Source organism: Macrobrachium nipponense, chromosome 27 (assembly GCF_015104395.2).
Source record: "Macrobrachium nipponense isolate FS-2020 chromosome 27, ASM1510439v2, whole genome shotgun sequence".
In the NCBI taxonomy this organism is placed as follows: Eukaryota; Metazoa; Arthropoda; class Malacostraca; order Decapoda; family Palaemonidae; genus Macrobrachium; species Macrobrachium nipponense.
Window position 1 is genome coordinate 582,620 of NC_087216.1, and position 25,758 is coordinate 608,377.

At 37.1% G+C, this 25,758-nt stretch overlaps 1 protein-coding gene and 1 pseudogene across 2 annotated transcripts in view; both read right to left on the minus strand.

Moving 5' to 3' along the window:
- Positions 1-24,855, minus strand: part of LOC135200753 (mucin-2-like) — a 194,280-nt gene extending 169,425 nt beyond the window's left edge. Inside the window, exons 1-2 of one of the 2 annotated variants that reach the window (XR_010311347.1) lie at positions 23,701-24,855; positions 20,730-21,764 (exon numbers count right to left, since the gene is read on the minus strand). The gene's annotated coding sequence lies outside the window, so the exon portion shown is untranslated. Of the gene's footprint in view, positions 1-20,729; positions 21,765-23,700 lie in introns of those variants that run through there. The other variant, XM_064229359.1, reaches the window with a different exon arrangement.
- LOC135200481 (compound eye opsin BCRH2-like) lies at positions 14,402-18,092 on the minus strand (annotated as a pseudogene).
- Positions 24,856-25,758: the final 903 nt, after the last annotated feature.

Genomic DNA, 25,758 nt, shown 5'->3' on the forward strand with positions numbered 1-25,758 from the left:
TGACATAACGGAGAGTATTGATAAAAGAAACACTTATTCCGAAAGATCTGTTTCGTTTCAATGATACTGATACACGCGCTGCGCAGCAACACACACACATATATATATATATATATATATATATATATATCTGCAAACAGTGCATCAATGTTCGTACAATTTAGATTTCTAAATTTCTGTCTCTTTGATCTTGACCTTGGACATTGTTAAAACTTGTGCGTCGTTACACCACATCAACTGACAAAAAAGGATTCTCATTCAAGAATCTTCAGCGCTTGACATCCGTCTTAACAACTTGTGGTGTAACGACGCATTGAGAACGATTAGAAACGCTAAAACAAACTGTTAGTTCCCGGGAAAATAACGAAAAAAATTGAAGTCTGTCGCCCTTATCAAAACGCTCTCAGTAAATCTGCAACACAGTTAGCAGCAGAGTCTGCAACTAGGATTCAGGACCTTCCTTCGCCACCAAAAAGTGACCATGACCCCCATTCCAAGACCTTACCCCCTTCATCAGTATTTGGCATGAGATCGCCAGTAAAAGAACAGCCTCTTCAAGATGGGACCATAACTATCTCTCAACAAATACGAAAAATGAACGCTCAACGAAGGAATAAAAACAATAGGGCGATCTATTTCTAATTCTGAAAAACGGAAGACCACAAGCAAACTTGGGGAAGACAGCAGTCAACAAATCAACAAAGATTTGGCCAAACATGCTATAAAAATGAATTAAAGATGTACATCTCGTTTTATTGAAAGTGGAGTACAATGTTCGCTTTGTGTGAACTAAATTCAATTAGATTCTTTCATTTTAATCACTATGTTATTATCCCATTGTCATAAAAAAATCTTTTTAATGAGTTTTATTAAAGATTCACTCACACACACACACACACACACACACACATATATATATATATATATATATATATATATATATATATATATATATATATATATATAATATATATATATAATATATATATATATATATATATATATATATATATATATATATATATATATAAATATATCTATATATATATATATTATATATATATATATATATATATATATATACATATACATTTTATATATATATATATATATATATATATTATATTATATTATATATATATATATATAAATATTATAATATTATATTATATATATATATATAATTATATATATATTAATATATATTAATATATATATAATATATATATATATATAAAAATTAATATATATATAATATATATGACTGACAGTGGGCAGACAGCTACACATTCCAACAGGGGTTCCAGCAAGACAACAGCTTACATGATTAGTTTATTAGAGACGTTTCGTGCCCCAAAACATGGCACATCATCAGTCTGAATAAAAATTTATTCTTTTTTAAAAAACAGTAAAAATAAAGTATATATATATATATATATATATATATATATATATATATATATATATATATATATATATATATAATATATATATATATATATATATATATATATATATATATATATTTATATAATATTAAAAACAAATTGCTAACTCCTACCCAAAACAATTTGTTTTTAATATTATTAATAAAATGGTTTCTAATTACGTATCTCCACCCCCTGCTAGTTTCAACGTACCTAAACTTAATATGTACGCATCAATTCCCTTTATCCACACAGATAAACTACGCTTAAATATAAAAAACATTATAGAAAATGAATTAGGTTTCCTAAGACTAACCCTAATCCCTGTAAATCCAAAAAAGATAGGTAGCCTCTTCAATTACAAGGATAAGCTTCAAGATTTTATGTTGTCCAATGTAATCTATAAATATGAATGCCCAAGATGCCTTGGTACTTATATTGGCTCAACACGGAGATTGTTGCAAGTCCGTTATTATAGTCACATGGGACTCAGCTATAGGACGGGATCCAGGATATCGAATCCCGAACTCTCGAGTATTCGAACACATGCCTCAAAATGCAAGATTCCTATGGAAAAAACACATTTTTCTATCCTTACCTCAACAACCCAAGCATCCTTTCTAACAACACTTGAGTCACTTTACATTAAACACCTATCGCCTAATTTAAACAATTACGTCTCTGCCACTCCCCTTTCGTTGGCCTGAAGTGTAGTTTGGTCGGTCCTCACGTTTCTAGTCATTCTGCTCTTGTTCTCTGAACTGATAGGTAGTCTTTTAATACTTATAAGCTTCTTTTAATAATTCATATTTTTGGATTGTTTCTTTTACTTTATTTTACTGTTTTTTAAAAAAGAATAAATTTTTATTCCAGACTGATGATGTGCCAATGTTTTGGGGCACGAAACGTCTCTAATAAACTAATCATGTAAGCTGTTGTCTTGCTGGAACCCCTGTTGGAATATAATATATATATCTATATATATATATATATATATATATATATATATATATATATATATATATATATGTGTGTGTGTGTTTGTATTGGACGTGGGTATTTGTACCCGGAGGTGAAAATGACGCAATGGTACTTGCCCCTGTGGTGGTAACAGCACAATGTTTTTTGAGCCCGGAGATCTGAGCCATGTTTCGACTCTTGGTCTTTCGTAAATTCAGTACGTCTCGACTGTTACATATATATATATTGTAACAAAAAAAAAAATCTCTCTCTACGGTAAGGATTTACGAGGAGAATATATCAGGAAACAGTGACAACTCACTTTAACTTAAAATGTACTTTAATAACAACTAGAAAGGAAATTAAAGTCACAAACAGAACATTAAACAAATTACGGACGCTTTACACAAAAGCAAAGACTCGCTATACAGCACTTCATCAAGACTACTAATCATTAATCACTGCATTTTACAGTATAATACGCAAGTCACAAAGCTTTACATCAACACAACATATAATTCACTGTAACATCAAAAAGTTAGTGGCAACCAACGTTACATCACACAAGAAAACGTCCAAATGGATAAACAGTACATTACCATATATTCCTCAAAACTTGATACACTATTATAATCACTTGTTTGTTTCAGCTCCAACGAAAATCGTCGTTTTGGGCCTTTATATGCCAGACTCACGCTAGACATCCATGGACCAAATATCATTGTTTCGGTACATTATCCTTGGCGACTACCGCCTACGCCAAGCGCTACTGCCATCTGTTGTCTAGTGTACACTTTTTTTTTTCTATGCAAATATCAATTTTCAACCTTTTCTGCAATTTTACATTCAATAAATCAATATTCCTTTACATTCCCCCCCTTTTAACTCAGCGGCTCTCTCCTCAGTCCATTCTGAATTTTCACTCTTACAGTCTTAAACATTAGCTACTTCCATTTAGCAACTGTCGGAGACTGCCACGTCGTTGGTAACAAGCACTTTCCTTTAAATAATCAACAGATCTAGAGAGAGAATCTGCAATGACATTTCTTTGCCTGCTATATGGTGAATATTTAGTTTGAATGGTTGCAAAAATAAAGACCATCTTAAAATTCTCTTATTGTTTGTGCTTACATTTATTAATAAAGGTTAAAGGGTTGATTATCAGTTATATACGTCTATTTCAAAGTTACTGTTTAAGCAAGTTATCTCAAAGTGCATTAAACTCAAAATTAAACTTAAAAGCTTCTTTTTCAACAATACTGTAATTTAACTGGTGGCTATTATACTTCTTTGAAAAGTAAGATACAGGGTGTAAAACACCATTATGTTCCTGTAATAATACACTGCCAGCTCCTACTTCACTGGAGTCTACCTGTAACTTGAATGGTAGATTAAAGTCTGGGGATTTCAGTACTGGCATAGACATTAACATGAGCTTAAGTTTATTGAAGGCATCGTCACATTCCTTTGACCACACAAACTTCACATCCTTTTTCAGCAACTCTGTTAATGGGTAGGCTACATCTGAAAAGTTCTTACAAAATTTTCTGTAATACCCCACTGTTCCCAAAAATTTCATCACTCCACGTTTAGATGTAGGGAGGGTCAAATTCTTTATGACCTCAATATGACAATCAACCAGGTTTCACTTGGCCACTTCCTATTTCATGACCTAAATATTGAACTGTAGTTTTTCCAAATTCACATTTGGCAAGGTTTATCGTAACATTAAATTCTAATAACCTCTTAAAAACATCATATACTTTTTTAATGTGATCTTCCCAGGTTTCTCCAACAATAATAATGTCATCTAAATAAACAAATACACCTTCGAAATCCTTCAAGATATAATCATCTGACGTTGGAATGTCAGAGGTGCATTACATAAACCAAATGGCATTACCTTATAATTATAAAGTCCATGGGGGTGTAACAAATGCAGCAATATCCCTGCTGTTTTTGTCAAACTCATTTGATAGTATCCTTTCAATAAATCAATTTTACTTAAAAAAGGAAACTTTGCTACATTATCAATTATATCTTCTACTCTGGGCATAGGATATGAATCTTTTATAGTTACATTATTTACCTTCGATAGTCTGTACACATTCTTGCACTTCCGTCAGGTTTGTCGACTAGAATACATGGGCTAGCCCATTCACTATGTCTTTCCTGCTAGTCCGTCCGTTTTCAGTAAATAAGCAACTTCGGTCTTTAACTGTTGTTGTTGCCTCGGCGACATTCTGTATGGACGCTGACTTATTGGAGTCTCTTCTCTCAACCTGATTTTATGTTGTACTCCTTTTATCCTTTTAGGATGGTCTGAAAATAGATCTGAAAAGTTTTGAATTAGCACTTAAAATCATGCTGCTGTTCATCAGATAAATGAATACATAACTTCCTCAATTTTTTGCATCATCACTCAAATAATCTGTATTTTTTAATCTAAGTTCAATTTCTTCTTCAACGTCTTTTTCATCATCCTCTTTTGCAATTGACAACACTCCACTGGATTCGTTATACTTCTTTAATTTGTTAATATGGAAAGTTTTAACTTTCCTCCGTCCTGTAGGAAATTGAATTCGATAATTAACATCACTTACTTTTTCCTTCACCGTGCAAGGTCCTATATACTTCTGGTTAAAAACCTTACCAGCTGTAGGGAGATACACTAGAACCTTATCTCCTATGTCGAGTTCACGTTTTGCAGCCTTTTTGTCGTAGTTTCTTTTCATCTCTTCTTTTACTACTTTGAGATTCTCATGTGCTACTTTCCATATTTTCTTTATTTTTTCCTTCATTTCTTGTAACGTGATAGAATCCTTCTCATCTGAAATCAACTGATTCTTTATCACCTCCAGGGATGGGTGACCTTACCTGATGGACATATACTAACTGAAAAGGAGAATAACCAACGATGAATGTACGCTATCACGAACGGCAAATAGCAACATTGGTATGTAGACATCCCATTCCTTTTCATTTTCACAACAGTACGTGCGAAGCATGGTTTTGAAGGTTCGATGAAATCGTTCGACCACTCCTTGGCTCTGTGGGATAAGGAGACGATAAACAATGCTTAATATTCTGACAGGCTAAAAATGAGGTAAACTTTCTAGACGTAAAGTTGGTTCCTTGGTCGGTTTGAACTTCTTTTGGCAAACCTACCAGCGAGAAGAACTTGTTAAGCGCTTCAATTATTTCTTATCAGCACTCACTGTTTCTTAAAGGAATAGCCTCTGGAAATCTGGTAGCCACTACACATAATTGTCAGCAAATACTCGTTACCTTTGCTAGACCTAGGCAGAGGTCCTACACAATCCAAAACCAGTTTCTCAAAGGGTTCTCCTGGAACTTCAATGGGTTGCAATGGCATCACCTTAGGGTCATGTTGAGCTTTACCTACTTTTTGACATAAATCACAATTTTTACAATATTCACTACTATCTTTCCGCATCTTAGGCCAAAAAAAATACCTTAATAATTTTTCATAAGTTTTGTTTATACCTAAATGACCAGAATAACTACAGTCATGGGCAATACCTAGAACAAAATTCCTATAACTACTTGGAATGACCACTTGTTCTACAACATCATTAACATTTCTACTCTTGAACTTCCTCATTAGGATTCCATCCTTTAAAAAGTAACACTTTCCTTCCTTCTCGATATCATTTATATCAACAAGGGCATTATCTCTTATTACCTTCAAATTATCATCTTCAATTTGAGATTTAACAAATTCTTCCTTATTAACTTTCAGCATTCGCAAAGGAGTACTGACTTTACTTACTTGTAGTGTTTCTGGACTATCTTTAAACAAGTTTTGTAAATCCAAACCGTCGTCATCATTTACCTTTCCTTCGGCACTCTTACTTCTTGTAGTAACTGCACAAGCAGGAAATAAGTTTGGAAATGTACATTCAACTTCTGTAATAAATGAAGAATTAAAGGGTTTATCTGTCAAAATTGGATTACTGCTACCAAAAACTTTGTCTCCACATACATCATTTCCAAGAATTAACTCTACTCCTGACACTGGGATTTCTCTCACCAAAGCAATTTTAACATATCCCGAAATTAACGGAGTTTCTAACCTTACTTCTACTAATGGAGCTGAAAATTCAGGTCCAAACATACTCTCCAGTATCCTTCCACTGGTCATACATATTTCTTATCATTACAGACTGTACCGCTCCGGTATCTCTTAACCACCTTACTTTCCTTTTTTCAACAAAAGGGAGGTGTAACCAACCATCTCCCATAAAAGGGTCATACAATTCAGTACCTTTGGATGTGGACTTCTCTTCAGGTAGTCTCACTCCATTTCCTTTTACAATATCCTCAATACAACCAACATTACTAACATTTTGAACATCATTGTTACCTATTTTGTAACCTATATTCTCATCAACATCACATATTATTACTGTCGATGCTATCGTTACAATACCTCTTACCTGGCCTAAGGGGAGAAGCAAACAAACAAGGATCTCTGTCACCACATGCTTGTGGTTGAATCAACAATGCAATGGTATTTTCAGGTTTATGATCATCCTTAAAATGTACAGGTTTATCTTTAACTTTATTTACCACTTGAATTGGACGGTTTATTGTGCGATGTGGACAACTCCTACTGATGTGTCCTGGTTTGCCACAACTGAAACATACAAAATCTCTAAAATTTTCGCCTATATTTTGGTAACTAGGTGTAAACTGATCATTTACACTGTATCCTGCTTTTCCAGCACTAACACTAGGACCAGAATTATATTGACTTGCCCCTCTACCACCTCTATTAAAGGATTTATTATAGACTCCACGAGATGATACCTGTGAACTCAGTATTAGTCTTACCTTGTGCCTTGTAATTTTGCTGCTCTTCCCAAACTCTGCTCCTTCCAATTTTAGGAGTGACGTCAGTATTATATAGCTTATGGGTCAATGCATAATTATCAGACAATCTAGTGGCTTCATCCACATTATCTACATCACGTTCATCCAAATATGTTTTAATAAGTGGATTAATACCATCCTTGAACTGCTCAAGCAAAATAAGTTCCTGAAGTTTACCGAAATCACCATTAACTTCTCGGGCATTCATCCACTTATCATACCACAGGCGTTGTTCCCGTGCATACTCCATATGAGTACGAATGTCTCTTTTTTATCCAGCTTCTGAACTTCTCTCTATACCTCTCTGGCACCCATTCATAAGCCTTCAAAACTTCAGATTTAACTCTCTCATAATCCTTGGAATCATCTAAAGATAAGGCAGCAAATACTTCCCTAGCCTTTCCTCGAAAGGAGGTTTGAACCAACGTGCTCCATGACGTTCTCGGCCATTCACGCTGTTCTGCCACTTTCTCAAATTGTAAAAAAAATGCATCCACTATTTCAACAAAAATTGGTACACTTTTTACTGCATTGTCTATTCTAAAAGATTTTGGTATTTCTCTGGACTTTTCTTCTACTTCAAATTTCTTCATCTCTAGCTCTATCCTCTTTTGCTCAACTTCAATCTTCTTTTGCTCAACCTCTTTCTCAGCTTCTATCTTCCTAACCTTTTCAGCTCTCTCATTTTCTAACTTCTTTAGTTCAACAGCTTTCTCATTCTCTAATCTAACTATTTGCAAATGAATCTGCATCTGCTCAACACTCATCCCTTCATAAAAAAGTTTGGACTTTTTTGGTTTAACCTTGCGTGACTTGGTTTTTTCACGTACGGCTTTGGCACCTTCCTCTTCACTTGCACTACCCTCTGTATTATTCTCACTTGCGCTTTGCTGGCTATCAGTTTCTTGCCCTTCCCAACACTCATTAGTAACAACAACCCTTCCTTATCAGACAAAATGCCTAAAGTCATTAGCGCCTCACTTACTTTATTTGAGATTTCTTGCTTCCTTGCAGATTCTGATACTTCTACATTATAGTACCTAGCTAGAACAATCCAGTCTATTTTAGTTATACCTTCTAACTTTTCACCACTAGGACTACGTAAGAAAACTTTCAAATCAAACATCTTTAATAACCTGCTCAAAATAACACAGCAAGACAAATATAGCACTAACACTATCACAACTCTCCCCCCTCTCTAAAGTACATGGAAGTACTGAAAAGCAATTAACAGTAGGGATACGTCAAGTTATGGTCGAATACGTTCGACATGAAGAAAGCAACAATTAATAAGGATACGTTCGGGTTTCGTTCGATAGAATGAGTAAACAATGAGTATGGATATGTTTGACTTTCGTTCGATAGAATGAGCAAAAACTGAGTAGGGATACGTTCGGGTTTCGTTTGACAGGCCCCCATGTAACATAAAAAAAAAAAAATCTCTCTCTACGGTAAGGATTTACGAGGAGAATATATCAGGAAACAGTGACAACTCACTATAACTTAAAATGTACTTTAATAACAACTAGTAAGGAAATTAAAGTCACAAACAGAACATTAAACAAATTACGGACGCTTTACACAAAAGCAAAGACTCGCTATACAGCACTTCATCAAGACTACTAATCATTAATCACTGCATTTTACAGTATAATACGCAAGTCACAAAGCTTTACATCAACACAACATATAATTCACTGTAACATCAAAAAGTTAGTGGCAACCAACGTTACATCACACAAGAAACGTCCAAATGGATAAAACAGTACATTACCATATATTCCTCAAAACTTGATACACTATTATAATCACTTGTTTGTTTCAGCTCCAACGAAAATCGTCGTTTTGGGCCTTTATATACCAGACTCACGCTAGACATCCATGGACCAAATATCATTGTTTTCGGTACATTATCCTTGGCGACTACCGCCTACGCCAAGCGCTACTGCCATCTGTTGTCTAGTGTACACACTTTTTTTTCTATGCAAATATCAATTTTCAACCTTTTCTGCAATTTTACATTCAATAAATCAATATTCCTTTACAATATATATGTGTGTGTGTGTGTGTGTGTGTGTGTGGGTGGGTGAATCGTTAATAAAACTCATTAAAAACGATTTTTTATGACAATGGGATAATAACACAGTGATGAAAACGAAAGAATTTAGTTGCAATTAGTTCACACAAGGCAAACATTTTACTCCATTTTCATTCAAATGAGATGTATACATCTTTATTCATTTTATAGCATGTTTGGCCAAATCTTTGTTAATTTGTTGACTGCTTTCTTCCCCAAATTTGCTTCTGGTCCTCCGTTTTTCAGAATTAGAAATAGATCGCCCTATTGTTTTTATTCCTTCGTTGAGCGTTCATTTTTAGTATTTGTTGAGAGATAGTTATGGTCCCATCTTGGAGAGGCAGTGTTTTTTTTCTGGCGATCTCGTGCCAAATACTGATGAAGGGGCTAAGGTCTCTGAATGGGGCCATGGTCATTATTTGGTGACGAAGGAAGGTCCTGAATCCTAGTTGCAAACTCTTCTGCTAACTGTGTTATAGATTTACTAAGAGCGTTTTGATAAGGGCGACAGACTTCAATTTTTTTCGTTATTTTCCCGGGAACTAACAATTTGTTTCAGCGATTCCAATCGTTCTCAATGCGTCGTTACACCACAAGTTGTTAAGACGGATATCAAGCGCTGAAGATTCTTGACTGAGAATCCTTTTTTCTCAGTTGATGTGGTGTAACGACGCACAAGTTTTAACTGAATGTCCAAGGTCAAGAACAAACAAAGAGGCAGAAATTTAGAAATCTAAACTATACGAAACATTGATGCACTGTTTGGAAAGGAAAATAATTTAATTGACCTGTGTCATTTTATATTTGAAGTGTTAAAGATTTATGATGAATAAATGACTGTGAGGTTTAAAAAAATAAACAAATAGGTAAATAAAATAGAGGTTATCTTTTATTTTGGTGTTGATGTTTGAGGGGCTTTTTGTGATGTCTGATTAGTAGCTAGATATTATGTATGAGAATATTTTCCTTTTATTGGCCAAAATGTTTTATAATGTATTGGTGAAATGAGTTATTGTTATAGATTAAAAACCACTGTTTTGTGCAAACTAAATGTTAATATGGTATTACAACATATGTAATGTTTTGTAGACAAAGAATAATGATAATAATAATAATTAATAATAATAATAATAATAATAATAATAATAATAATAATAATAATAATAATAATAATAATAATAATAATAATAAGGGATACCAACAGAACAAACTATTCGGAACCAACCAGAAAAGACTATACAGCCAACTAAGAGGGGAAGACAACCACCCAGAAATTCCTGAAGCCGAACCAAGTATGAGACTCTGGGAAAACATATGGAGCAATCCGGTATCACACAACAAACATGCAACATGGTTCCAGGAAGTCAAGGAAGAAGAAACAGGGAGAATAAAACAAAGATTCACAGAGATCACGACAGACACAGTCAGACACCAACTAAAGAAAATGCCAAACTGGAAAGCCCCAGGTCCTGATGAAGTCCATGGATACTGGCTCAAAAACTTCAAGGCCCTACACCCACGAATAGCAGAACGACTCCAGCATTGTATCTCAAATCACCATGCACCCAAATGGATGACCACAGGAAGAACATCCTTAGTACAAAAAGACAAGAGTAAGGGAAATATAGCCAGTAACTACAGGCCTATCACCTGCCTACCAATAATGTGGAAGTTACTAACGGGTATCATCAGTGAAAGGCTATACAATTACCTAGAGGAGACAAACACCATCCCCCACCAACAGAAAGGCTGCAGAAGGAAGTGTAGGGGCACCAAAGACCAGCTCCTGATAGACAAAATGGTAATGAAGAACAGTAGGAGAAGGAAAACCAACCTAAGCATGGCATGGATATACTATAAGAAAGCCTTCGACATAATACCACACACATGGCTAATAGAATGCCTGAAAATATATGGGGCATAGGAAAACACCATCAGCTTCCTCAAAAATACAATGCGCAACTGGAATACAATGCTTACAAGCTCTGGAAAAAGACTAGCAGAGGTTAATATCAGGAGAGGGATCTTCCAGGGCGACTCACTGTCCCCACTACTCTTCGTAGTAGCCATGATTCCCATGGCAAAAGTACTACAGAAGATGGATGCCGGGTACAAACTCAAGAAAAGAGGCAAGAGAATCAACCATCTGATGTTCATGTTCGACATCAAGCTGTATGGTAAGAGCATCAAGGAAATAGATACCCTAATCCACACTGTAAGGATTGTATCTGGGGACATCAGGATGGAGTTTGGAATGATGAAAAATGCGCCTTAGTCAACATACAAAAGGCAAAAGTAACGAGAACTGAAGGGATAAAGCTACCAGATGGGAGCAACATCAAACGCATAGATGAGACAGGATACAAATACCTGGGAATATGGAAGGAGGGGATATAAAACACCAAGAGATGAAGGACACGATCAGGAAAGAATATATGCAGAGACTCAAGGCGATACTCAAGTCAAAACTCAACGTCGGAAATATGATAAAAGCCATAAACACATGGGCAGTGCCAGTAATCAGATACAGCGCAGGAATAGTGGAATGGACGAAGGCAGAACTCCGCAGCATAGATCAGAAAACCAGGAAGCATATGACAGTACACAAAGCACTACACCCAAGAGCAAATACGGACAGACTATACATAACACGAAAGGAAGGAGGGAGAGGCTGCTAGTATAGAGGACTGCGTCAACATCGAAAACAGAGCACTGGGGCAATATCTGAAAACCAGTGAAGACGAGTGGCTAAAGAGTGCATGGGGAGAAGGACTAATAAAAGTAGACGAAGACCCAGGAATATACAGAGACAGGAGAATGACAGACAGAACAGAGGACTGGCACAACAAACCAATGCACGGACAATACATGAGACAGACTAAAGAACTAGCCAGCGATGACACATGACAATGGCTACAGAGGGGAGAGCTAAAGAAGGAAACTGAAGGAATGATAACAGCGGCACAAGATCAGGCCCTAAGAACCAGATATATTCAAAGAACGATAGACGGAAATAACATCTCTCCCATATGTAGGAAGTGCAATACGAAAAATGAAACCATAAACCACATAGCAAGCGAATGCCCGGCACTTGCACAGAACCAGTACAAAAAGAGGCATGATTCAGTGGCAAAAGCCCTCCACTGGAGCCTGTGCAAGAAACATCAGCTACCTTGCAGTAATAAGTGGTACGAGCACCAATCAGAGGGAGTGATAGAAAACGATCAGCCAAAGATCCTCTGGGACTATGGTATCAGAACGGATAGGGTGATACTGCAAATAGACCTTACAAAAAGTCAAGAAGAAAGTATCACTCATTGATGTCGCAATACCTTGGGACACCAGAGTGAAGAGAAAGAGAGGGAAAAAAATGGATAAGTATCAAGATCTGAAAATAGAAATAAGAAGAATATGGGATATGCCAGTGGAAAACGTACCCATAATCATAGGAGCACTAGGCACGATCCCAAGATCCCTGAAAAGGAATCTAGAAAAACTAGAGGCTGAAGTAGCTCCAGGACTCATGCAGAAGAGTGTGATCCTAGAAACGGCAAACATAGTAAGAAAAGTGATGGACTCCTAAGGAGGCAGGATGCAACCCGGAACCCCACACTATAAATACCACCCAGTCGAATTGGAGGACTGCGATAGAGCAAAAAAAAAAAAAAAAAATAATAATAATAATATAAGGCTTGCTCTGGCTCCGAAGTGTACAAGTGAACTTTGGCTTAAATAAGTTTGGTGTGGGATGACAAGAGTTACATTTTGCCAACGGCAGTTTGATGGAAGAAGCCTTTTGATGTCTTCTTTCTGATAACGAACTAAAGCTACAATATGACGACGACAAGGCAGTTGATATTGGGAACGCAAAGTACGTGTACAAGCGAAGTCTAATTCCTCTATAGTTACTGTATGGCAGGATTTTCCAGAAAATACATTTCTTGCAATAATTGACTTTTGGTGCAGCATCCGATAGTATTTTGTGATTCTCCGACATTTTTGCAACTGCATGTTCAGTGAACGTGGCATAGAATTCTTTTAAGTCACTTTCCTTGGTGCCGTATTACACCACTGCATTTGCTGAGAAATTGATGATGGCGCCTTTCTTCGTCAAGTATGTCACTGTGGAAACAAATTTTACGGATGGCTTCTGCCACTAAAGAAGAGGAAAACAACAGATGTATATTTCACTTTCCCGTTCTCTGACTCAATTCGAAGTGTAAATTGTTGCTTTAGAACTTTTTCCATACCAAATTGTAAGTTTATAAATCATTTGATGCCGGGAATTTCTGTCTCTCGTGCGGCGCACTGTAGGCATTACCTAGGTGGTTCTTTGCAGTTGCCCCTTCAAGCCTCTAGCTGCAGCCCCCTTTCTTTCATCTTCTGTTCATTTTCTTTTTTATTCATCTGACTTTTCACACTCTCTTAACAATTGATTCATAGAGCAACTGCGAGGATTTCCTCCTATTACACCTTTCAGCCACCCTTTTGTACCTGTCAAACTTCCGTTTCAGTGCTGAATGAACATAGAATTTAGACCCTTGGCCTAAATTCTATGTTCTATTCTAATCTCTTTCTGTCACTCCCTGCAAGGAACCAGTTTGTCTGGACTGAGGTAAGAGTTTTGAGCTGCCAAGAACATCAAAACGCTCATTTGTCTTTGTGTGTATATATAATATATATATATATATATATATATATATATATATATATATATTTACATTGTAAACACACACACACACACACACACACACACACACACACACATATATATATATATATATATATATATATATATATATATATATATAGGTATACACTTGCTGACCAGGCTCAGCACTGCCTGGGAAAACTCTCTCTCTCTCTCTCTCTCTCTCTCTCTCTCTCTCTTCTCTTATTCCTGTAAAACAGTTGCTTCAGTTACATTGGCCAGTACATTTTACCTTTATATTTCACCAATTCTTACCTCCCATTCCTATCGGAAATGGTTACTTAGAGGATATTGGGTGTGTCTCTGTTCATCCCAACGACCTCAAAAAAACTATGGTTTAGACACAAATATCGGTCTTTTCGGGTTATCTTTATATGTCACCCGATTCTCATCCCTCCTTCCTATCGGGGCTGAACTTGCAATCAAAGGGCATTAGGAGAGTCACTATTTTTCTCAATGGACCTCAAAAACTATGTCATTTTCTATTATTTTTACATGTCACCCTATTCTCAACCTCACTTACAATCGGGGAACTTGAACTTGATAGGCATAGGTAGTGTCACTATTTACCTCAGCGACATCGAAAACTAAGGAATAGACATTAATATCTGTTGCTTTCGGTTATTCTACATTTCACCCTTTCTCACAAATCAAACTCTTTGGTGCCAGTGATGCCTTACCCGACAGTATTCTTTTTCAGATTGTAAGTAATATCTACTATATCAAGTTTGGTTGAAATTACTCAATGCCTTTCAAAGTGTATGTGGCACATACACATACATGCATACATACATACATACAAACAAACATACATCCATATATATATATATATATATATATCATATATATATATATATAATATATATATATTAATCTTAATACCTGTAATCATGTTACCAAGCTGACATTGTTAATTGGTTTTCCGTAATTCATATAGTATCAATCTGATTGTTACTTCAGTTTTAATTAGAGAAAACATAATAGCCGCTTACTTAAAATATAAGACAAATTGCTCTTGTGTATGATAAATTTTCTGATATGCATCTGTGTCAAGTGCGTTTGTTTTACCTTAGTATAATATTTTTTCGTTGACGAAATATAGTTTTCACATCGGTAATTTGATAAGCAAGTATAAAAATAAAAAAGGTAGTTTTTATTACAACTATCTCTTTTTTTTTTTTTTTAAATATAGATATGCAAGGGAGATTCGTTTTTTTTTTTTTTTCTTTGTAAATATTTTTGAGCAAATCGGGTCGATCCGATTAGCCGTTCGATATGTGCTTTCCTTTATTTGACATCGTGGAGTGAACACTTCCTTCCTATTTGGTGCTTCTGATTCTGTCTTGGAAGATTTGGAGTTCATCGTCCTTTGGTTCGTGGACGCAGAACCAAGGCCATGCCTCCTGGAGGGCCAGACGGAACTTGGGATGCGAAATAGCGAACATTATAGGGTTGTAGACTGAGGCCGTCTTGGCGATCAGGCCTGGCAGGGCTGACACTAGGGGAGTCAGGTCTTCCTGGTAGTTTCCGTAGAGACCCTGGTGGACATCAATATATTTTTATGTGTAAAGTAAATCATTGCACACATGATAAGACAGTAATTAGCTGCCTTATTTTATGACAGATTATAAGAAACTGTCAATTGGATACTTATGCCACTATTATGATGACATTTGATCTACAAGGTACTTAGATAAATTAGCTGAATGATCATCGTTATATGTTTGTTAATCCTATGGATACAAAGGTTTCATAGTTTTATGAAAAAATACACACCACATGATAATACAGTAATTAGCTACCTTATTTTATGAGGGATTATATACTTTATGCCACTATTCTGATGACATTTGATCTACAAGGTTCTTTGATAAACTAGTTAGATAACATCGTTACATGTCGTTAATCATATTCATAGCTTTATGTAAAATCTGTATGCTACTATTGCTGCTATTTGTTGAGCTTAATGGTTAAGAGTTTTTTCGAGTATAGGATTTCTTACATAGTGAAGGTGCCATAGAAGCCTACAATAGATGGACAAGTGTTCCATCAGCAAATGAGGCGTAATTCAATATTCGTACATATGTTGAAAAAAAATGAATATGCCGAAAGTGACTTACCTTCATAACAACATATGCGTAAGGGGTCCAGTGAGGAGCCACAAGAAGACATTGGCGACGGCAACTTTGGCGATTCTGACCTCGGCGCTCTGCTTGTTGGCGTCGGCATTTGAACGCAAGTTCTCGACGTTCATTTTCTTCTAGCCTGGGCTCGGAGAGCTTTTTCGTGAGCACGAATTGCGTTGACAATCTGGACATAGACGAAGATGATGATGCTGACTGGGATGCAGTAGCAGAAGATGAAGAGGAAAAGGCCGAAGGATTTCTTATTCCAGTCCTGAGTGATGTAATCAAAGCTGCATGAAGTGAGGATTCCCTCTGGAATGTAAGCATTCCAGCCGAATAAGGGCCAGATGGAAACGGCGATGGCATAGGCCCAGCACAGAGGATGAGGAGAAGGCCTTTCCAGATGTCATGTGGCCGCCATCAAAAGCCTTTACGATGACACAGTAGCGATCGTAGCCAATGGCCACCAGTGTTAACAAAGAGCAAAGGCCAAACACAGAACCAGTAAAGCGGGTGGAGTTGGCAAGCAAACGGTCCAAGGGTCCAGTACCCACCACCCAAACAGTTCATGACAACATGGGGAACTGGCTTGCCATCATCATGAAGTCGCTGAATGAAAGGTTGACGACAAACATGTTGGCGGGAGATCGGAGACTCTTTTTCGTCAAGAAGAGGTACATGACGATACCATTACCAAAGAAAGAGAGAAACCAAGGATCATGTAAATACCCGCCAGAAGATAATGCCACATTGGGTTGACCGGAGGGAATTTGCTCCAGTGGTCGTGTATCATAGGTCTTACGTTATCTGGAACCAAGTCCATCAGTGAAACTCCTGAAGGGTATCCAAAGTCGTAATCAGATCCCTTGAATGGCAGGAAGCCGGAGACATTGTGGAACTGGGCCATTTTTGATGTGCTCTTCGTAGCGCTGGTGGAGACGGCTAGTTATCGAGACCTGCTTTGCAATATGCGTCAGAGGAGAGAGAAGTTGCTGAGAAGGTCTGGGTGTCGTTGCTGCCCGTCGTTGTCGCCTTGACCAGTCGTTTTCTCCGAAGCGGAGGTAAGCCAAAGTGCGATCCGTAGCTCGGCAGCCCCTCTATTTATTGGAAGCATCACCCAATTACGCGCCGGTTACGAAAGACAGGGTTTCTCCAGACTCTCTCCTCGTCTCAAAATTCGTTGAAGGAAAATATGGTAGATAATCTCCTAAGATGGAGATAAACTTGTATGGCTTTCGAACCTACACAAAGGTTGTCTCCTTGGGGATGGAAGCCTATACCCTATCGTTTCCTTGTTGGTGAAAATGGGTAGGGCATCGGCGGTGACCGGCGATGCCAAATCAAATATTCCCACTCCTGTTGTAAGGTATTTGAAGGTAGCATAAGTTATAGAACGCAGATATAATTGGTTTCTGATTTATTTTTTGCCTATTATGAAAAGCCCTCGTTTCTTCTTAAACGTGGAAAAAAAAAATAATAATAAAAATTCCAGCTCTCATAGTTCTTATCTCAGGTGTGAAGTTGACCTCAGGGCAAAAAGAAAAGGAACTCTCTTAATCGTCCTTCATGCTGGGCTGGTACCATTCTTAAGGCAGATTTTTTTTCAGTTCCCAAAATTAATTTACTTATATAAATAAAGAATTGTTACTCAAAAGTTTTGTACATATAACGTTCCGTAATATCATGTATATAATATAGCCTTGACATTCTTGTCTATTATTATTATCACTATATGACATTCATGACCCAAGTAATCATCTATTTGTTTTGACAAACCCTTATGAAGATATAAGAATAGAAAAATGTTATGAATACTCTTAATGGAAAGAAACGAAGGTCTATAATATAATATTATATAGATGATAAATTGAATAGCTGCCGATAATTGCACTTGTATAATTTATGTATATTTATGCCTCTCTCTCTCTCTCTCTCTCTCTCTCTCTCTCTCTCTCTCTCTCTCTCTCTCTCTCTTTATATATATATATATATATATATATATCTGTCATCACATTTCCGTGATTCATATACATATATTGAGCTACAATGTCCTTTAATATCTAATTCGCTCTACCTCGGAATTAATATATTTACATATATGCTTAAACGAAGGGGAATTTTTTCTCGATAATAGACTTGCCTGGACCTGGGCGCGAACCCATGGAGCCTTTCAAATCCAGGAACGTCAGTGAAGCTTTTACCTAATACTACCACCTCTTGCGGTGGTGTAGTAGGTAAAAGCTCACTGACGTTCCTGGATTGAAAGGCTCCATGGGTTCGCGCTCAGGTCCAGGCAAGGTCGATTATCGAGAAAAAAAATTCCCCTTCGGTTATTTTTTTCTCGATAATAGACTTGCCTGGACCTGGGCGCGAACCCATGGAGCCTTTCAAATCCAGGAACGTCAGTGAAGCTTTTACCTACTACACCACCTCTTGCGGTGGTGTAGTAGGTAAAAGCTTCACTGACGTTCCTGGATTTGAAAGGCTCCATGGGTTCGCGCTCAGGTCCAGGCAAGTCGATTATCGAGAAAAAATTCCCCTTCGGTTAAGCATATATGAAAATATATTAATTCCGAGGTAGAGCGAATTAGATATTAAAGGACATTGTAGCTGATATATATATATATATATATATATATATATATATATATATATATATATGTATATATATATATATATATATATATATATATATATATATATATATATATATATATATATAGATATATATATATTATATATATTATATAAAGTATCAACAAGTGGGAGAGCTTCTGCAAGCTTGGAATTTACAAATATACGTAGGTAAATGAACACAAAAACAAGTAAATTAAATGTGCGGAAGTTCAACAGGCCTATAGAAATACAGAGACTTGGAAGAGTGGAAAGATTTTCTAAGGAAATTCTGAGGCACGAGGGATCACCCAGAAGTATATGGCTCCCTGGAGACAATAACAGACCCACGGGTTAAAAGGTGTACAACATAATGGTCGGCCTTTAAAACTCCGGAGAAGACATTTGGCAACGTAGGGACAACCACCGCCATCTGTAGCCATGAGGAACCGATAGAGTATAGTGGCTGACTATTTGTGAGCACGGTCTAGAAAAGGGAAGACAACCACCGTCATCTATCGCCATGAAGGAACCGATAGGGTATAGTGGCTGACTAATTGTGAGCACTGTCTAGAGAAAGGAAAAAACCGCTGTCATCTATCGCCATGAAGGAACCAATAGGGTATAGTGGCTGACTAATTGTGAGCACAGTCTAGAAAAAGGAAAACAACCACCGCCATCTATCGCCATGAAGGAACCGATAGGGTATAGCGGCTGACTAATTGTGAGCACGGTCTAGACAAGGGAAGACAAACACCGCCATCTATCGCCATGAAGGAACCAATAGGGTATAGTGGCTGACTAATTGTGAGCACGGTCTAGACAAAGGAAAACAACTACCGCCATCTATAGCCATGAAGGAACCAATAGGGTATAGTGGCTGACTAATTTTGAGCACGGTCTAGACAAGGGAAGACAACCACCGCCATCTATCGCCATGAAGGAAACGATAGGGTATAGCGGCTGACTAATTGTGAGGCGAGCACAGTCTAGACAAGGGAAGACAACCACCGCCATCTATCGCCATGAAGGAACCAGTAGGGTATAGCGGCTGACTGATTGTGAACACGGTCTAGACAAAGGAAAACAACCACCGCCATCTATCGCCATGAAGGAACCAATAGGGTATATTGGCTGACTAATTGTGAGCACGGTCTAGACAAGAGAAGACAACCACCGCCGTTTATCGCCATGAAGGAACCGATAGGGTATAGCGGCTGAGCACGGTCTAGACAAGGGAAGACAACCACCGCCATCTATCGCCATGAAGGAACCGATAGGGTACAGTGGCTTTCTAATTGTGAGGAAATGCAAGGGGAAGAGACAAGTATATATCGGAAAAACTCAAAGGTGTCCAAGGTCCGTTTCGATAAGGAGAGCTACGACTATTCCCACATCCTACTGCGTAGTAGCAGATTTATATTTATTGTTTCTGTTATTTCAAACATACCCCATGTATATTTAAGTCTTTGTCCGTCGATTCTGGTTTTATGGAAGAGAGTGTTAATAAAAGGCACACTTATTTCGAAAGATTTGTTGCAAGGAGGATATTGATTATACACATTATATATATGTATATGCATATTTATATAAAGTAAAAAATATTATACATAATATATTATATATATACAAGTAATATATATATTATATATATATATATATATATTAAACTTGATCATTTGCATGATTATTCTGTGCTTTAATACAGTTAATAACAGGATATCGTTTAAATAAGATGGTATCAAACTGAGATTTTTTTTTGGTTTCAAGGTTTACCAAACTTTTCAGAATGACTGTCGGTTTAAATCCATCCTTTTTAAATAAGGCCTGTTATTAAATACACACACACACACATACATATATATAATATATACATATATATATATATATATATATATTAATATATATATATATACACGCACACGAATCAGTCTTTTTCTTAATCAGAGTTACGAACAGTTACAGCAAAACAAACAACTATAGAAAACAACTGATTTTACAAGTTTAAAATCAGTTTAAAGTGGAAATGTACATTGAGGATAGAAAAAAGTTATTTCAGTGAAACATAAAATTGCAGAATGCTTGTAAACATTAAAGTTGAAAACACTAATAGCCTAACTGAAATGAATAATCAGTCTGAGAAGAAATTTACAAAGAGCAAAAGAAAAGTATAATTCTTATTTAATTTTTGCCCATTCTCCCATCTCCTTTGCTGTTTTTTTTTATTTTACTACTCTGCGGTATATAACTTACAGGGAATATGTGAAATCGGGGATGTCACGAAATCCCCAGGGAATAAGTGAAATGGCTTAATTCTCTTTGGAACATTTGATCCCCGAGAGCTAGTACTAAACACGGCGAAATAGTTATTCCGTTGCACTCTTTCGCCCTGTTTAGTACTAGCCCTTGGGCGTCAAATGTGTTTCGCTGTGTTTAATAATAGCCCCTTGGTTTTCTTTTGGGGGATCAGATGCATCTCCCAAGGTGCTAGTGCCAAACACTGTGAAACTGTGTAAAAGAATCATTGTTTCGCCTCTTTTAGTACTAGGCTACTCTAGCTCTCAAGGGTCGAATGTTCGTGAGCGAATTGGTCATTTCACATTTTCCCTAGCGTGAAATCCCTGATTTCACGTATTCCCTGTAACAGATATAATTTGGAGTTTGGGATTTTTAGTCTATCGCTTTCCTCCTGAAGTACTAAAGCACTGGCTTTGTGTAACAATCAATCTAGTGGACGCGGAGGACACCTTGCAGCGAACACAGCCATCCTCTCCTGAAGAGAACCCCAGGGGCGCCACCGGACGAAGTTCTCCAGAAACCAGAGAAGGGGCATATACACCAGGAAGGTGAAGAAGATGATGGCGCAGGACAGGAGAGGGACAGGAGGATCCGTCCCGAAGATGACCACCGGTGTGATTGTCCCCAGCAGGAAGGAGTAGATGATGTTACATCGGCTGTGGAATCAGAGTTTGAACAGTTCAAGCGAAGGTGCAATGCATTACTACCCTACGACTATATTCTTGTATTATGATACAATTTGATCTATTTGTTAATTTTTTTCTTCTTTATAAGTGGGGTCTCTTCTTTCTGCATTTCCCGTTACCTCGTCTTTCTTCATCCTAATGAACACCATATTCTTTGGAAGCTTGAATTTCAAGTCAATGGCCCCTTGGGCTTGTTCCATATGAATAAGTTTCATCTTCTGAATAATAATACTAATAATAATAATCAATAATAATAATAATAATAATAATAATAATAATATAATAATATAATAATAATAATAATAATAATAATAATAATAATAATAGTTGGTTAAGATGTGGTGGCGTCCCGTCCCAGTTGTCCTAAAGCATTAGTCGTAGTGAAAAGTAATTTTATATTAAAAGGCAATTGTTGAATTATCATTAACATAAACATGATATTCTGACTTCAGTACTTAATTCAAGACAGAAGATTTGGTGTTGAAACAGCTGCTAGTTTTCTTGTATCATTTATAAGGTAGCTTTGCTATTGGAATAATCAAGATATTAATGAGCATGCAGATAAGAAGTGATCGTAATCATTTCTATGACCAATTAAAACTCTGCCATTACGGTTTGGTTTCATTATCTCAGGATAACAGCTCTCATTTTTATTTTGTTCAGAATTTTATTCTGTAATGAAATGAAATAAAATAAAATTGCATGGGTGACTCTTGAGATCAAAGAATAATCAATGAAGCTTAAGATTATGCCATAGGAAGCGACCTACTGTTACTTACGTACAGTACCTGGAGATGGAGAAATGAAGGTTTATTATTTAATTTAATATACAGCACAGATAACTCTGAGATGAAAATGGCCTATATATTTTCTCGCTTTCTTTCAGCAAGGAAGTCGATTACACAGATATATCAAACTTTAATACTACAAATGAAAAATCATGACCACAAAGTACTCGAAGTGCATTGCCAGTACATGCGTGAATTTAAGTCTGGTAAAAGCACTCCTTTTTATAATGTACGCACTTTTATCACGTTATGGCTGGAAGCAATAGTGTTTTTGTCATACCGCCACCAGCAGTCAATTTTGTTAGCGGAATTTTAAAGCATGGACGTGCATAGGCAACAGGTAAAAAAAGCTTGGGCAGAGTATAGACATAAAAAAAATGAATGCTACATCGTGTACAGACAACAGTGAGCGTAAGGATTATGCAAGCATCCGGAAAATGAAGCTCGTACCATCTGCAAAATGTGAAACTACTTTTATATGACAATTAAGTAAAATTGTGAGAGATGTTGTGGCACAGCTGTTGAAACGGACAAGAGCGAATAAGTTGCTACTGAAAATTGGGGAACGCTTGCATTTTCTCGTAGTTAATTGCCTGAAAATACATAGGCACAGCTTAAGGCATTATCATTCAAGGACGTTTTCTGGGATGTGTATCATCTTGCTGCCAAACTATAATCCTAGTAACGTAGTGTTTAGTACAGTTACTTCATATAAGGAAGCTCAATTTGTTTCATTGTTGCCAGTAGTCTTAATTCATTTTTTAAGATAATTTATATAGAAACAGTCCAATCAGTTACCGGCTACCTGGTCCTAAGTTTGGTAGCAAGATTGAAAAATTTCATAAATGTGCTCGTTGTCATATTGCCTAAATGCATCAACATAAGGAGAAAGGGAAAAAGGTTGAAAATCCAAGTGTACACGACAGCTGAGGAATATCAATAGTGGATAACGCCTTGCCTTGTGATAACAATGTCGGCGATTTAACCATTCTGCTTCAAACACAATCTTTATGATGGTGTTAATTATTATTAGTAGTAGTGGTAACAAGAACTGCAAAATTGATGCGTACTGCAATAACTGATTAAGTAGCTGAAACAGAAACCTAGAAACAAATTACCAGTTTCTACCAAACTCCACTTGCGTAAAGTCATATTCATGTTGCCAGTGAAAATTTGACGACCAGCTCTCACTTGCAGCGTATTGGGGAAATGAGGATGGAGTGGGAGGGGAGTAAGGTGGGGGTATTCTTGTGCCTCCCATGAAGTATGGTGGTGGATCTGATGACACGGTCCTTAAGGCTAAGCTTCCGTTATTATTCCCAGAAAGGCTGCCAATTCTTCTTTGCTGTGGACATCTGTCATCAGCTGATTCAGTAATACTGACCTCTGCTCTCTGAATGTCATCTGTGTGGATCTGGGACTCATGTGATGCTACTGATAAATTACTAGAATTGCATTGGGAGGGCAGAGATTCTCCGTGATTATTGTTTGATGGCCCCTGCATCCTTCCATCACTAATAGTAAATGGAATATCATTCATTTCGCAAAAGTCACTAGACGATGAAGCATCTTGTTGTATACGGTTTTTCTTTCCAAGAGTCTTAACCACGCAGAGCAATCTGCCCTTGGCTCTTCGCCAGTCAAAACCATCTGTTTCTCTGTATTTCGGAGGTCGGTCTGTAGTAGAGCAAAAATAGCAAGGTGGACTTAACTTCAAGAATGGTGAACGATACTGGCACGTACACTTTATGGGTTTAATTGGTGGGGGGTTTAACTGAATGGGTTGGATATGAAAAACTCTTGGTGCTCTTTGCGCCCCGTTCCCCAAAGAAGGGCCTGCATTGCGGTATCCAGATGGTGATAATCTTTCACTCCCTTCTCTGAGTGGCTACATTGCTTGCTTCAGAACTGCATGAGCTTACAAAAGGTGGATTTCCATCTTCCGAACCATGGCCGCAGGACTATTTAAGGAGATGGTTGATGGGGATCTGCTTATCTCCGAACAGGATGATGCACTAATGTTAATTACTGAGGCACTATTTTGATTGTAGGATGAAACTAAAGACCTAGAAGAACTTGGACACTGATTTATTCTGTTATAATCACCACTTTGACAACCTTCTTTGTACTTTGCATCATTCATTTCCCTCGTGTGATTATCTTTATAGTTGCTAGAGCCACAAGGAACTCGACTTCTTGCTTCACTAACTACTTTAACATGATTTATCTGGTCACCGCCTTCAATTTGTTCTGCAGTAGGCACTGCTTTTGCAGTGAAACCATGATCTTGATTTGGAGGCGGCTCTAAATAAATTTGACCAAATGTCAGCAACAGCTGAGCTGGAATAATTATCACCATTGTTATTTGAACATTCAGTAGAATTTTTCTTGTTACTGGAATCATCATAATTTGATGTTCCCGCAGATGGCTCACAGTTTTTACAACAATTGGACGTTTCTCCATCCTTTGATGACGATTCTTGTCGATGAAGGCAAGCTGCATTTCTCACAGGGTCACCTAAAGCAACTTGTACACTTGAACAATCTACGTTTCGTGGAATAGCCCTCAGATGTCTCTGGGCATTAGATTTATTTTGACGGTTATTGTCATTCTGGAGAGGCTCCTTGGGATTTACTCTGATGGTCTCTGCAGAATCGTCCTCGGAGCCTTCCTTTTTGATGGTTTCCACCACTTCAGGACTCTGTCTCGACTCCATTCGTTACATGTCCCCTAAAGATAAGCAACAAAAACAATTTTTTTTTTTTAAATAAGTAGCCTTTGAACCCCTTCTCGCTGTTAGTGGGAGCCTTGGGAGATATCCTGGATATGGTTTGACAATTTTTTATTCTAAGAAAATACCAAGTGGACCTAAAAAAAAACCGGTATCAGGTCTTGTGAATCCCTTGTTTGCACAATTTTCACTTATGCATGCAGTATTTTATCACACTTTGACGTTCTCGTATTGAGGCTGGTTTGTCGAACACTGATTCCTCGAAGATTGTCTTGTGAAACCTGCACATCCAATGTTAGACACAAACTGCCGTAATACTTAAGAAGACCGCGGCAGGAACAGCACAGTTCAATGATTGGGGAAAACACGGTAGCTGCGAGGCATGACACTGAATTAATAGGAGTTCATCGATTGCCATGATTCAAAAGGCAGATGAAAAAAATG